We start from the raw sequence: 14,526 nt of genomic DNA, 5'->3' as shown, positions 1-14,526 counted from the left end.
TGCGTCACTGCGTGTGAACATACCCTCAAATTGTAAAGTTTAGATGTGACCTTGGGAGTAGGCGATGTGTAATCATTTGGTCATACCCCATGAGAGCTCTCAAGCAAGACTACGGTTTAGTCAATTGTTTAAAGTTACGTTATAGCTGAGAAGAAGTAAAAACATTATTTAATGAAAGCTTGTGGAACATAATTGATCCAGGATTGGGAATGCCGTGTCTTTCAAAATATCTCCAATGGTTTTCTCTTTTAGCTTTGCCTGCAGGGGAAGCTATTTAAAGAATTACACAGACCCAGTAAGTCACCGACCTACGTCAATGGTGAGTGATGGGGCCATAAAACAATGGTTGTAGACCACATCTGTAAAAAGTTTGAGTTGTGGCTCTATGCCAGTCAATAACTCTGTATAGCCTGATGATAAGCCGCTAGGTCTGTGAAGCCAATGCTTCCCAAACGTAAAGGCCTAGTGAAAGTCGAGTATGTTATTCTATGTCCTGTATTCCTTCAAATATCATTCAAGAGCTTCCTTCTCAGCCTATGGAAAAAGGTTTGTGATAAATATATAAGCAGAGTCTGCAAGAGATAAGTGACCTAGGTATGATCAACATTTTAAGAATAGTTGGAAATTCTAAAATGGGCTGAGAGGTTCTGTAGTCCCTAATGCTAGCAGAAGGGCATGTGTTTGGCCATCATTTGTTCTATAATGGGGTTTGGTATCCCAAACTTTTCTATAGCCATAGTCCTAAACATCCAGTGTACTTGGTTAGAGGCGTTTTCTGCATCTGTTGATAGCAAGGCCAAAGGCAATCTCTTAGACCGGGCAAACTAGATTAAGTGGTTAAGACTCTTAGGCCTTAGGCTTCATGCCCACTTCAGTCTTTTCCTTCAGGGTGCTATCCGTTTTTGTCACTGATAGCACCCTGAACCCATTCATTTCAATGGGCCCATGCACACTTCAGTTATTTAAACGGATCCGTTCCGTCAAAAGTAGAGCATGTCCTACTTTGGTCAGTGATTCAGGGACCGTGTGGCCCATAGAAGTCAATGGGTCAGTCAAAAAAACGGATGGCCCACGGAAGGCTTCCGTGTGCCGTCCGTTTTTGACGGATCCGTTGCCATAGCAACGGCTGGGTGAGCCAAAGTTCACAGACTCAGACTACAGTACACATTCATTCCTGAAGATGGATGTGGAGAGACTCATAGCATTGGTGCATGATCACCCAGAACTGTGGGATACGCAGGCAGAATGCTACCACGACTGCTATAAAAAGGACGCCACGTGGGAGGAACTAGCCAAGGAGCTTTTGACGCACAGATGGCAGCAGGGAACTAGTGCGCAGCATCACAAAATATGTAAGTAAATTCAAACATTTCACTCCAAAAATCGAAAAACACCAAAGCAAGCCAAGCAGAGTAATCTCAAACTGTTCTCTATGCTCTGAAAGCTGCAGAAAACAGCACCAAAAACTTCTTGTAACCTTTCTATGGGTTTTCCCTGGGACATGTGACAAGTTCAAATGAAGTTTACCTTCCATTTTATAAACGGAAGCACAACGTCCGTGTAAAACGGAACGGAAACGGAGTGCACACGGAAACAAAAACGGACACACGGATCCGTCAAAAATGGCCGATAAAACGGTGATGGAAGTGTGCATGAGTCCTAATTCACACGACAGGGTCCGAATGTTGGCCGATAAAATCGGCCGTTTTTCCCGGCCGGTTTGCATCCGTTTTGCATCCGTAGGTAGTGGCCACACAGCCCCCCCGTAGGTAGTGGCCACACAGCCCCCCCCCCTGTAGGTAGTGGCCACACAGCCCCCCCGTAGGTAGTGGCCACACAGCCCCCCCGTAGGTGGCACCCCCCCTACCTGTCTGTAGATAGCGCCACCGTTCCAGGAGTAGTCCCGGACGTCAATGTCCATATATGGACAGTGAAGTCAGGGACTTCTCCTGGAGCGCAGACACCGGCCACAGAGTCTGGGATTCTGCTTCAGAAGTGCCTGACGTCACTGTCCATATATGGACAAAGTGAAGTCAGGGACTTCTCCTGGAGCGGAATCCCCGGCCACATCGCTTCAGAAGTCGCTGACGTCACTGTGTCCATATATGGACAGTGAAGCCAGGGATTTCTTCTGGAGCGGAAACCCCGGTCACATCGCTGGGGATTCCGCTTCAGAAGTCCCTGACTTCACTGTGTCCATTTATGGACACAGTGAAGTCAGGGACTTCTTCTGGAGCGCAATCCCCAATCCCCGGCCACAGCGTTGCCGAAGCTCCTACAGGGAGCAAAACACATACCTTTGCACTGTGGGGAGGAGAGAGCACGAGCGATGGAAGACATGGTTGTCACTTGGAGCACATTTAAGTGATGGCTGTGTATTACCCGGCCCCATAGACTTCTATGGGGGCCGGGATAACGGCCGAAAATAGGGCATGTCCCATTTTTTTTTAAATCGTATGAATTGCCCTATTAGGGGTCTATTGTTCCTACTGCGGCCGTGCGACGGTCGTTTTATGAACGTCCATCACACGGCCGGGATACCCTGTCGTGTGAATAAGGGCTTAAGGTGTTGTCTTTACCTTCACTATTAGGCTTTATTAAGACGAGTGTATTTCACATCTGCGTTCTGTCCGTTGAAATACCTGACAGCGCACTGACCCATGCAATTCAATAGGGCTTTTCACACGTGTGGGTTTTTTTTCACGCAGCGTGTGCCTGCTGTGTGAATCTCACTGCATGTTCTGTTCTGGTCCGTTTTTGCGAACCATGTCGCCAATTAAAGGCAATGGATGCGTGAAAAACTCGGACATCACATGGACGACATTGCTAAAGAAATGACGAGGGAAAAAAAAGATGAAACCAGGAAGTGCTTGCAGAGGAGAAACACTGACGTGAAAAACGGATGCCATGCGGAAAGCACACAGATGTCACACGAACAAGAAATGCATGAAATTTGGTCCGTTTTTTTGCGGACACAAAACTGAGATGCTCGTCTGAATAAGTCCTTAGTTATGAACCCAACTGTTCAGCATGAATCAAGCCACGAAGGAGAGGTTTCAGTTTATTAGCCAAAAGCTTGGCCTACAGCCTTATGTCCACGTTTAGCTGCAGAATAGTAACGGCTGCATTGAGATTTGACCTTTACCTCTTTGGGGAGTATTAACATATGAGCTTCCAGGGACTGTTTGGTGAAGCCTGATGTGTAGAAAAGCATATCCAAGGTATCTAGCATGTTCAGTAGGAGGACAAGTCTAGATCCCTTATTTCCATGCAGATACATTTTTTGATGGCTATATAGGTACGCTCGAGCTGCTTTCGAGTTCAATAAATGTTTTAGCTTCTCTCTCTGAGTTGTTAGTTCAGCTAGAGTCTCTGAAGCCAAGGGGCCGTGGGCTGTGGAAATGAGTGCCAAACAAGACAGCTGGTTGATCGGCGCTCGTTTGCTCCTCTCACAAGGAGCGAGTCTGGGGACGAGCTATGGAAGTAACAAGCGCTCGTCCCCATACTCGCTCCTTGTGAAAGGAGCAAACGAGCGCCGATCAACCAGCTGTCTTGTTTGGCACTCATTTACACGGCCCTTGGCTTCAGAGACTTTTTTGTTATGTCGGCAGCGCGACAACGATAATATTTTGGGCATTTAAAAGGATACAATCAGCCGATGAACGAGCGTTTGCAATTATCGGCAATGAGCGTTCTGTGTAGGCTCGCTTGCCTGATATTTGGGCGGTGTAAAAGGGCCCTTAGTAATGGTCTTAATATATCATGGATTGTATCCAGAACAGATGCTGGGAGGATAATCTCTTTCTACCCTTCAAAGATAAATTGTTCCTCCTTCCTCTATTATCTTGATCTTTAATATATGTGAGGAGGCTTTTAAGATGGGATTGGCAGATGCCATAGCGGTGGAATCCCCAAAAGTTAGCAGTGAAGCTTGGTCTTCCTCAAATTGTGCCACATGACTCCCAATGTGACATCTCGTTTAATTTCTATCGACTCCTTCAAGACCGGTTTGAGAGCACTTTCAATCATTTTTTGCATAGCTTTCTGAGATAGCTGGATGGACGAAATAGGTGCAGCCTGTTCCTCCCCTCCAATGCTGTCAGCCTCTAAGGTCTCGGCTACTTCAGACGTTGCTGCTGATAATGGTAACCGTTTATTTGGGCCTTATGGACAAGCAGGAGACCTCTTCCTAAAAAATCGTATCCATTTCTAAATGATATTTCTAAGCAAGTCGTGATAGCCAGTATTAAGAAATCCGAAGAGCACGACACCGTCACTATGTAACTTAGCAGTCATTTAGATCATCTCCACCACCTTCACCAGGTTTTAAAATGAACCATTGGCTTGTGCAGTCCTAGAAAAATTGGGTCAATGACCCTTACATGTGCAACAGTATTTATAGACCCCAAGATGGAGTTCAGAAAAATTGGAGCTGTGTTTCTCACTACTGCAATCCTGTGATGATGTAAAGGGTCAGTGGATGTGGCATAATATTGGAAGGCCGTTAGCCATTAGCTTAAAGTATGACCTATTCCCAGCAGAATATGGGTCTGGAAATGAGCCCAGGCTCCCCACAGAATCCCCTGTAAATCATCAGTGATTCCCTTATTCACATATATATAGCGTCCATCAATAATGGAGGGTAGTGATATGGTGGACTCACCAAAAACCAGCTGCCACTGGTCGCTGGGTTAATAGCCCCTTCATTCTTGTGTAGCCACTGTATATCTTTGTGGCTATGGAGGAAGATGGTGCTTCTCTTTGAAGGATCACTGAATATCTAAGATGGCAGCCACGGGCTTCTCCACCAGGTCTCCGGTTTTGCAGCTATTCAAAATGGGATGGTTCCGGCAGGTGAGGCAGCGGGCAAGTGATCCTATCAGGGGGACACTCTAAGGGAACATCCGCTTCCTATCTGGAATTCCCGGCGAGTTGCGTTATTTGATGCAGGATGCCTTAAGATCCGGTATCCTGTGGACGAACACTAGAGACACGTTTGCTCTCTTCCAGGCTTAGGCCACGCCACGTGAAACTGTGCAATCCAGTCAATTATTTTATTTATTTTGACGGTGAACTTCATAATGTAATAGGCTTCTCTTTATGCCCCCTGCACACAGGTCCGGAATTCCTGATAAAAGTCGCCACCAATCGTTTTTAATTTGGTGCAGATTATCGGCCGGATTTGCTGAGGGGATGGGGAAAAAAAATACTTAAGGCTCCTGTTGCGAAGTGTCCCTACCCCCCAGCTGATCTCTTTGCAGCTGGCCTCCTGTGATGATGGGTCATCCCATGTGACCCTGCAGCCTGTGATTGGTAGCAGTCGCATGGGAGGAAACATGATCACAGGCGGCCAGCTGCAAAAACGCAGCCATTCCGCAGGAAAAATTTGACACTTTAACTTTTTGGGGGATTTTGAACTCGACGGCCACCTCTAGGGGGATATTTCTGAAGATGGATTTATACAGCTCCCGTTGTACTGAAATATTCGTATGCTGGAAGCGCCACTGCTCCCCCTAGGGGAGGCTTTAGGCAGACAGAATTTTAGAATTTAACTTTTATGGCTGTATGAATGGAAACCGGATTTGGGGCTCTTTATTAGAATTATTTTTTTCTTGAATCCCTCGTTTAGACTAAGGGTCTTTTTACACCAGCCAATTTTGGCTGTAAAAACGAGCACCGATCAACGAGACAGCTTGTTGATCGGTGCTCGTTTGCTCCTTTCACAAGGAGCTATGATCAGTAATATATATGGGGATGAGCGATCGTTACTACGATCGCTCATCCCCATGCATTTCCATCATGTCGGCAGCACATCTCCCGGTTTACACAGGGAGATGTGCCCCTGACAACGGTAACCTTTTGTGCTGCATAAATTATATGATCAGCCGACGAACTAGTGGTTGCCCCTTCATCAGCTGATCGTTGGCCGATGTACTCATATGAATGCTCGTTTGGCCCATCATTGGCCCGTCTGAATGAATGTGTTTCCATTTGTTTTACAAAAGGACTGTGGTATTTCTGCTAACTAACAGGTGTAGAATCTTAGTTGCATCTTTTCAGTGATGCATTGAGTATCCATTCTTTGGTGATAAGTGAAACAGACGGTCTTCAGTTACAGTGGCCCATTGGCTGTTTTGTGATCCAATGTTATTTATCTTTTGTAAGCACCCGGTCAGGTCTACTAGTGGGTCTTTGAATAAGTACAAACAGTTTTTTGTTAACTGACTTTCTAGTATCAAGTGTTACTATTTGTGTAATTCAATTCAAAAAGTGAAACTCATACGTTATATGGATTCATTACACACAGAGTGATCTATTTCCAGCATTTTTTTACTTTTAAGGTTGAAGATTATGCCTAAGGTCTCTTGCACACGACCGTTGTGCCTCTCGGGCTGTTTTTGACAGCATCCGAGTGGCACCCGATAGTCTTCATGGACCCATTCACTTTAGCGGACGGCACACTCGGTCGTGTGCATGAGGTGTAACAGTTAATGAAAACCCAACATTTAGTGTCTCCGAAAATTAGAATATTATATAAGCCCAAATTCAAAAATTATTTTTAATACCGAAATGTTGGCTACTGAAATGTCTGTACAGTATCTGCCCTCAATACGGCGTGGCATGGGGGCGATCAGCCTGTGGCACTGCTGAGATGTTATCAATGCGGCGTGGCATGGAGGCGATCAGCGTATGGCACTGCTGAGGTGTTATCAATGCGGCGTGGCATGGAGGCGATCAGCCTGTGACACTGCTGAGGTGTTATCAATGCGACGTGGCATGGAGGCGATCAGCGTATGGCACTGCTGAGGTGTTATCAATGTGGCGTGGCATGGAGGCGATCAGCCTGTGACACTGCTGAGGTGTTATCAATGCGGCGTGGCATGGGGGCGATCAGCCTGTGGCACTGCTGAGGTGTTATCAACGCGGCGTGGCATGGAGGTGATCAGCCTGTGACACTGCTGAGGTGTTATCAATGCGGCGTGGCATGGGGGCGATCAGCCTGTGGCACTGCTGAGGTGTTATCAACGCGGCGTGGCATGGGGGCGATCAGCCTGTGGCACTGCTGAGGTGTTATCAATGCGGCGTGGCATGGAGGCGATCAGCCTGTGGCACTGCTGAGGTGTTATGGAAGCCCAGGTTGCTTTGATAGCGGCCTTCAGCTCGTCTGCATTGTTGGGTCTGGTGTCTCTCATCTTCCTCTTGACAATACCCCATAGATTCTCTATGGGGTTTAGGTCGGCGAGTTTGCTGGCCAATCAGGCACAGTGATACTGTGGTTATTACACCAGGTATTGGTACTTTTGGCAGTGTTTGCAGGTGCCAAGTCCTGCTGGAAAATGAAATCCGCATCTTCATAAAGCTTGTCAGCAGAGGGAAGCATGAAGTGCTCTGAAATTGTCTGGTAAACGCTGCGCTGACTCTCCTGGCATTGCTGAATGGCCTTGAAAAGATGGCACATTCACTCGGTTTCCGTTTGTTCTAAAAGCAAATAAATTTGTTTGGACCTACCTGAGCCATCTCTTGGCTCCACTTAGTTAATGAAATCACATTAAGTTTTGCTGTACGGTGGGTTGAGCGGCTATTTTTTATCATAATGAATGTGTCATTTTATTTTGGAACATTATTGCTGAGAAATTGAAAACATTGCCAGAAAATTGTTTAATGGAATTAAAATATGAAAATGGATATTTTGGCAGTGCTGTTACATATATAAATCAGAGACGTTTAATTACTGCGGATGGGTCATGTGCGAAGTAGAAGCATCATTTTATAGCCTTGTTTTTACAATTTGGCAATCAAAGGAGCATATCATTGTTAGTAAAGGTCCATAAGCCTTCTCATGTGGAGCTACCTAGTTATACAGGGAGAGGAATACATCACTGTAGAGCTAGCAGATTTAGAACTCCGGAGCAGTCAGTATTTTCAGTATTTTGAGTGAGCTGGGCTATGGTGTTTTTTTTTTTTTTTTTTTCTTTCTTTCTAAAACGGGCATGGGGAAATCTTTTCCAGGTAAACTAGGCAGCACCAAAAGTTAGGAGCCAGTAACCAAATGCTGTAGAGACCAGTTCAGGAACAATCGCTGCACAATCTATAAAAAAAAAATGTCAAATGCATATTTGCTGTATGCGGGAAAGTGCAAGCTTGGCCTTACATGTCAGGCTAAGTTCACACTATCGTTAGTATACGTTTACCTCTCTTCCGTCAGAGGAAGAGGGGATTGAAAGATTAAACAGATAGCAATGGTTCCGTTAGAATTTCCGTTGATTTCAATGGTAATTCTTTTGTATCAGTTGCTTTACGTTTGTCTCCGTTTGTTAAGGTTTCGTTTTTTTTTTCACGGAAACAAAAGTTCTGTGGAGCAATTTTCATTAACAATAGGGTAAACAAATATTCCATAGAGTGATTAACCCGTGTAATAAAATCCTGGAAGGTAGGGGGAATAGGGTTTTTCAAACAAATCATAATAAAAGATCTGGCAGCTAAAAGATCATGTGTAACCCAAGACCGTTATGAATTCGGCATGTCCATGTTCAAAAAAGGGACGAATTGGTGAAACCTTCAGACACCTTTTATGAATTCCCTGCAGAGGTCGAGCTTGTTATTCAACTGCTTACCACCTTTTGCAATTTAGGGTAGGATGTTTTTGGCAAGTAAATGTTTTGTTTTTAATCCTAAGCAAAGTCCTATCTGAACAACTCCTTTTCTTATGACTTGTTAGGGCAAATGGACACAGAGGAGGGCAGTCCCCTACCCCAGACCCCATCATCCAGACTCTCTTTTCTAGGTAGATGAGGCACTGCAGTAAGCAGCTCCTGCGTTGGTGGACTTGGCGAGACCATGCATTCCATGGTCACCCGTATACTTGAAAGGGTATGTGTACAACTAGATTTCAAGGAAACCAAAGGGTCAGTTTTGAAAAGTGAGGCCACCCATGGTAGTTGCATTTACAGAGGGGGTTGGCAGATAGCTGATAGAACCATACGTTAAAGGGACCTATCCTTGTAGTTCTGCAGTGATCCATGCGGGTCCTTTACAGGTTCTGCAGTCTCGCATGCATGTCCATGACTTTCATATACCACAAAGATTCATATTATTTTTGAAAGCCTTTGGCTCCATCTGCGTGAAGTACAATTATGTCCTAGTTTAGATGAACTCTTTCCCCCACACAGTCGTGATTATATAGGACAGGCAGAAGTGCTTTTAAGGCACTGTGCCGTGCATTTATTGTGACTGGAGCTACAGAAAGTAGCAGAAATCGGGTGGTCTTCGGCCTTCACGCTTTTTTGTTGCTAACAGAGTCGTATGTCTGGCTGTCACCTCACATTATCTTTTTTGTATTGTCTCTGTCTAGACTGCTTCTTGTTTTCATGTTTCTTTTGTCTGCTTTCTTCTAGTATTCACTTCTAGTCTTTGTGCTCATCAAAGCTGTGTCCGGTGACCAAATGAAAGGCTATAAACACCTTTGCACATTTATTTTTTATTTTTTTTAAATTGCATTGCATATTTTTTTGCAAAATAAAGCACATTCTAATTGGTCTTGATTTAAATATTGTCTACCGTTTGTCTTCTCTGCCTGTCTTTCAGTATATACCCGGCTGCTGTATTCTGTTCTCTCTCTGATCCGTCAGTCAGCTCCCTGACCGCAAACTCAGCATCTCCTCCTTTGTAGACTCCTGTACAAGCATTTAGTGTGACATCTGCGTGTGTGCTGTGCTGATGGGAACGCTTCCCCTTCAGTCAGCAGCCACTTTCTCCTTTTCACTGAGGACTACAGTGCATGCCCAGCGATCTCTTCCAACCAGAGATAGATGGGCATGTGCCATGAAACATGTCCCCTGGGTCAGCAAAGAGCTACAGTGTAGGGAGAAGATTGTGAGCAGAAGCTCAGAGGGGGGATGCGTAATACATAGGCACGCTGTGTCAGCCTCAGAAGCAGCAGAGAGGAAGCTGTGCTCGTGCATGAGAAATTCACACAGCCAGAGAAGAGGACATGTGACCGGTGTCGGGGAACACCCCTAGAGAAGGTTTGAATGGAGAAAAGGTTGCAAACTGGTTATGACAGCTTCTGAAGGCAAAAAAAGGAAATCTCGATGCATAAAACAGAAGTGCAACTTTGTTTTCAGCAGGGACTTGGTAACATGCATGTATATTGATTTTTCATGCACAAAGGCTTCCATAGCCTCTAACCCCTTCCCGACATCCGCCGTATATATACGGCGCACGTCAGGTTGGGTAGTATGGAGCGGGCTCACAGGCTGAGCCCGCTCCATAGGATGAGAGCAAGATCCAGCTCGAGCACGATCCCGCTCGTTTAACCCATTAAATGCCACGGTCAATAGCGACCGCTACATTTAAATAACTGAAAACAGGGGGGCAACCCCCTGTAACATTCCAACACCCCCCTGCGCCGTGATCGAGGGGTGCCACTGGTTGGCATGGCAGCCGTGGGGGCCTGATGAAGGCCCCCAGGTCCACCATCTTTGTACTCCTTTGTACTAGGAGTACTTCTATGTAGCACTGCCTCTGGTAACAGGCAACTAGGAGGTCAGCTGTCCTCGACAGCTGACACTCCACTGTTGCCAGCCAGAGGTCCTGCGGTTGTGATGGCCGCATTTTAGGGATTTGTAGCACATCATCAGCCCTCACGATGAAATTGCGGGGTTTGCCAATGGTTGGCATGGCAACTGGAGGCCAAACAATGGCCTCCGGGTCTGTGATGTACGGAAGCCTATAACGACCAGCCTCTGGCTGGTCCTGATAGGCTTCCTGTTTTAGTGCCAGGAAGTCACAGAGTCATTCCCGATGCACACTGTCAGCGATAGTGTCCATCGTTACCTGGGAGGTCAGCTGTCCCCAACACTGTTGCCAATCAGCTGTTCATCGCCGCTGATTTTGGCAATTAACCCCTTAAATGCGGTGATGCAATCGTGGGGGTTGCCGATGGTTGTCATGGTAACTGGAAGCCAGACAACGGCCTCCAAGTCTGCCATGTATACAAGCCTATGGCTGATCCTCATAGGCTTACTGTCAGAGTGACTGACGTCACACTGACAGTTGGAATACATTATACTACGAAGGTAGTGTAATGTATTCTAGCAGTGATCAGTGCTGCAGGTCAAAGAGTAAGTGTGACAAGTAAAAAATAAAAATAAAAAAAATTCACAAAAATGGTTTATAAAATTGGAAAATAAAAGTTAGAAGTTAAAAAAACAAACACTACTTATAATAAGGCTTTCATTATAGGAAAAAAAATGAAATAAAAAAGTACAGATGTAGGTATTGCCACGTTGGTAACGACCGAAACTATAAGGGTATGTGCACACACACTAATTACGTCCGTAATTGCCGGACGTATTTCGGCCGCAAGTACCGGACTGAACTCAGTGCAGGGAGCCGGGCTCCTAGCATCATACTTATGTACGATGCTAGGAGTCCCTGCCTCGCTGCAGGACAACTGTCACGTACTGAAAACATGATTACAGTACGGGACAGTTGTCCGGCAGCGAGGCAGGGACTCCTAGCATCGTGTATAACTATGATGCTAGGAGCCCGGCTCCCTGCACTGAGTTCGGTCCGGAACTTGCGGCCGAAATACGTCCGTAAATTACGGACGTAATTAGTGTGTGTGCACATACCCTAAAACTGTTTTGTTTCCCACACGGTGAACACCACAAAAAAAAAAACAATGCCAGAATCACAATTTTTTTTGGTCAGCACTCCCAAAATATAGAATAAAAAGTCACATTTACGCAAATAGTACCAAAAAAAATACAGCCCGTCCTGCAAAAAACAAGCCCTCACAGCTTTCTGGACTGAAAAATAAAATAGTTACGGCCCTCAGAATATGGTGACACAAAAAATTAACTATTTTATAAAAAAGTGATTTTATTGCGCAAACACCACAAAACATGAAAAAGCTATATACATATGGTATTGCCGTAATCGTATCGACCCGCAGAATAAAGTAAAATGTAATTTATAGCGCACGGTGAACGCCGTTAGAAGTAAAGAATTTAAAATGCCCAAATTGCTGTTTTTTGGTCACCTTAGCAAATTGTAATAAAAAGTGATCAAACAATTGTATGTACCAAAAAATGCTACCAATAAAATCTACAGCTCGTCCCTTAGATAAGTTCCTTGAGGGGTATAGTTTTCTAAATAGGGTCACTTTTGAGATGTTTCCACTGTTTTGAACCCTCCAGGGCATTGCAAACGAGAAATGGCCATTCAAGCAAAATCTGCGCTCCAAAATCCAAATGGCGCTCTGTCCCTTCTGAACCCTGCCGTGGGTCCATACAGCAGTTTATTACCACATATGGGGTAATGCCGTAATTGGGAGAAGATGCCTTATACATTTTAGGGTGATTTTTCTTCTTTATTCCTTGTAAAAATTAAAAACATTTACGTTTTTTCAGAACAAAAGTAGATTTTAATTTTCACAGACTAATTCCAATAAATTTAGCCTAAAACCTGTGGGGTCAAAATGCTAACTATACCCCTAGATGAATTCCTTGAGGGGTGTAGTTTCCAAAATGAGGTCACTTTTGGGGGATTTCCAGTGTTTTGGCACCACAAGACCTCTTCAAACCTGACATGGTGCCTAAAATATATTGTAAACAAAAAAGGAGGCCCCAAAATCCTCTAGGTGCTCCTTTGCTTCTGAGGCCTGTTCTTCAGTAAATTAACACACTAGGGCCACATGTGGGATATTTCTAAAAACTGCAAAATCTGGGCTATAAATATTAAGTTGTGTTTTTCTGGTAAAACCTTCTGTTTTACAGGAAAAATTGTATTACACATGAATTTCGGCAAAATAAATAATTTGTATATTTCACCTCTATTTTGCTTTATTTCCTGTGAAACGCCTAAAGTGTTATGAAACTGAATGCGGTTTGGAATACTTTTGAGGGGTGAAGTTTTTAAAATGGGGGATTTATGGGGACTTTCTAATATATAAGGCCCTCAAAACCACTTCAGAACTGAACTCATCCCTGAAAAAATAGCCTTTTGAAATTTTATTGAAAATGTGAGATATTGCTGCTAAAGTTCTAAGCCTAGAAAAATGACTTAAGTAGACATATGGGAAATGTTAACTACGATTTTGTGTGGTAGTACTATCTGTTTTACAAGCAACATTTAAGTTGCGAAAAATGCTAATTTTTTAAAACTTTCCCTAAATTTTGGTGTTTTTCACAAATAAATATTGAATTTATCCACTAAATTTTTTCACTAACATAAAGTACAATATGTCACGAGAAAACGTTATCAGAATCGCTTGGAGAGGTAAAAGCATTCCAAAGTTACTATCACATAAAGTGACACATGTCTGTCCACAAGGCCAAAACTGGCTGTGTCCTAAAGGGGTTAAAGATATAAAGATCCAAAAGTAGGTTTCAATACTAGTTACTATTCATAAGCTGATACTACAAGCAGGAAGCACATAAGCTAACATGTTCTATAGGGAAGAGCACTCACAGGTATTTTGGAAAAGTAAACCTACAAATCTGCTTTCCGCCGTACTATTAGGTCGCGGTAGGAAGGTAGTTAGTGAATAGCAGCGTAATAGTATGGCGCCGCGTCAACAGCTCACCATTTCTACAACTATCATGATAGCGCTGTAATGGCTTCTAGACAGCAGCCTGTAATGCTCATCGCCCAGTCCTGCCTCGCTAATCGCTGGTATTGGTTAGTCAGTGCCAAGTACCAGTTTTTCCGTTAGCACCCACTCTGAATGTCTCCGGTTTTGTGAGTTGTTCAAAGCGGGTGTATTGGGGATGTAAAAGAGGGTGAAGTAGTAGCAGGGTTCACCTGCTAACGTCGCCCACTATTGCTTCCTCCTTTATAAGCAGGGTCACTAGGGTTATGCCTAGCTCCCCTATCTCTTTCTTATACGAACGTCAATCTAATTGCTTTTGCTACTAAGTAAGGGACTACGATTTATAAGTAAATAAGGGTAATATTTATTAACACACAGTAATAACTCTTAGATATAAAATACACCAAACACAGTAAATAATCACAGTATAGTACAAACACGGTAACACAATCCTAATCTATACCACCACCCACTTGCCTAAACATACATATAAGTTACGTTACAATACATTCATGCTCGTTATTTCTGTACCACTCCCTCCTAAATATACCTGTCCCTGTACACTAAGGGTTAATCAGGTAAAGGGTTAACAATGGGATACTCTGGTAAAGGGTTAACAATGGGAACAGGGGTGTAGGTAATGTGCAGGCAGGTGGGAAAGAGTTATCTGGGGGGAAATGCAGGTAATGTCGGGTGGGAACTCCGGGTCAGCAAGGGTTAACTAGGGACTCCGGGTCAGCAAGGGTTAACTCAGGGGCAGCAAGGGGAGAAAGGGAGAGAGATGGTTAAGTGTTGCTGTGACTACACTTGATACTTAGCGTGTCGTTGAGACAGGCGGCAGGAGGCAGAGGACAGGAGGCAGGAGCCGGAGCAGGAGGCAGGTTGTTGGTGGAGTGGTGCCCAACTGGAGAGGTGAGCCGGCATTGGTG

General features: G+C 44.5%; 1 protein-coding gene across 4 annotated transcripts in view; it reads left to right on the top strand.

The window, feature by feature from the left end:
- OGDHL (oxoglutarate dehydrogenase L) overlaps positions 1-14,526 on the top strand; it is a 118,672-nt gene that overhangs the window by 5,391 nt on the left and 98,755 nt on the right. Inside the window, exon 2 of one of the 4 annotated variants that reach the window (XM_075841750.1) lies at positions 8,720-8,871. The exons of 2 other annotated variants lie outside the window; for them this stretch is intronic. The gene's annotated coding sequence lies outside the window, so the exon portion shown is untranslated. Of the gene's footprint in view, positions 1-252; positions 320-8,719; positions 8,872-14,526 lie in introns of all 4 variants that reach the window. One more of the 4 variants, XM_075841751.1, reaches the window with a different exon arrangement.

Source organism: Rhinoderma darwinii, chromosome 11, assembly GCF_050947455.1.
Source record: "Rhinoderma darwinii isolate aRhiDar2 chromosome 11, aRhiDar2.hap1, whole genome shotgun sequence".
Lineage (NCBI taxonomy): Eukaryota > Metazoa > Chordata > Amphibia > Anura > Rhinodermatidae > Rhinoderma > Rhinoderma darwinii.
Note: the sequence above shows the minus strand (reverse complement) of the source record. Positions and strands in the feature narration are given on the sequence as shown.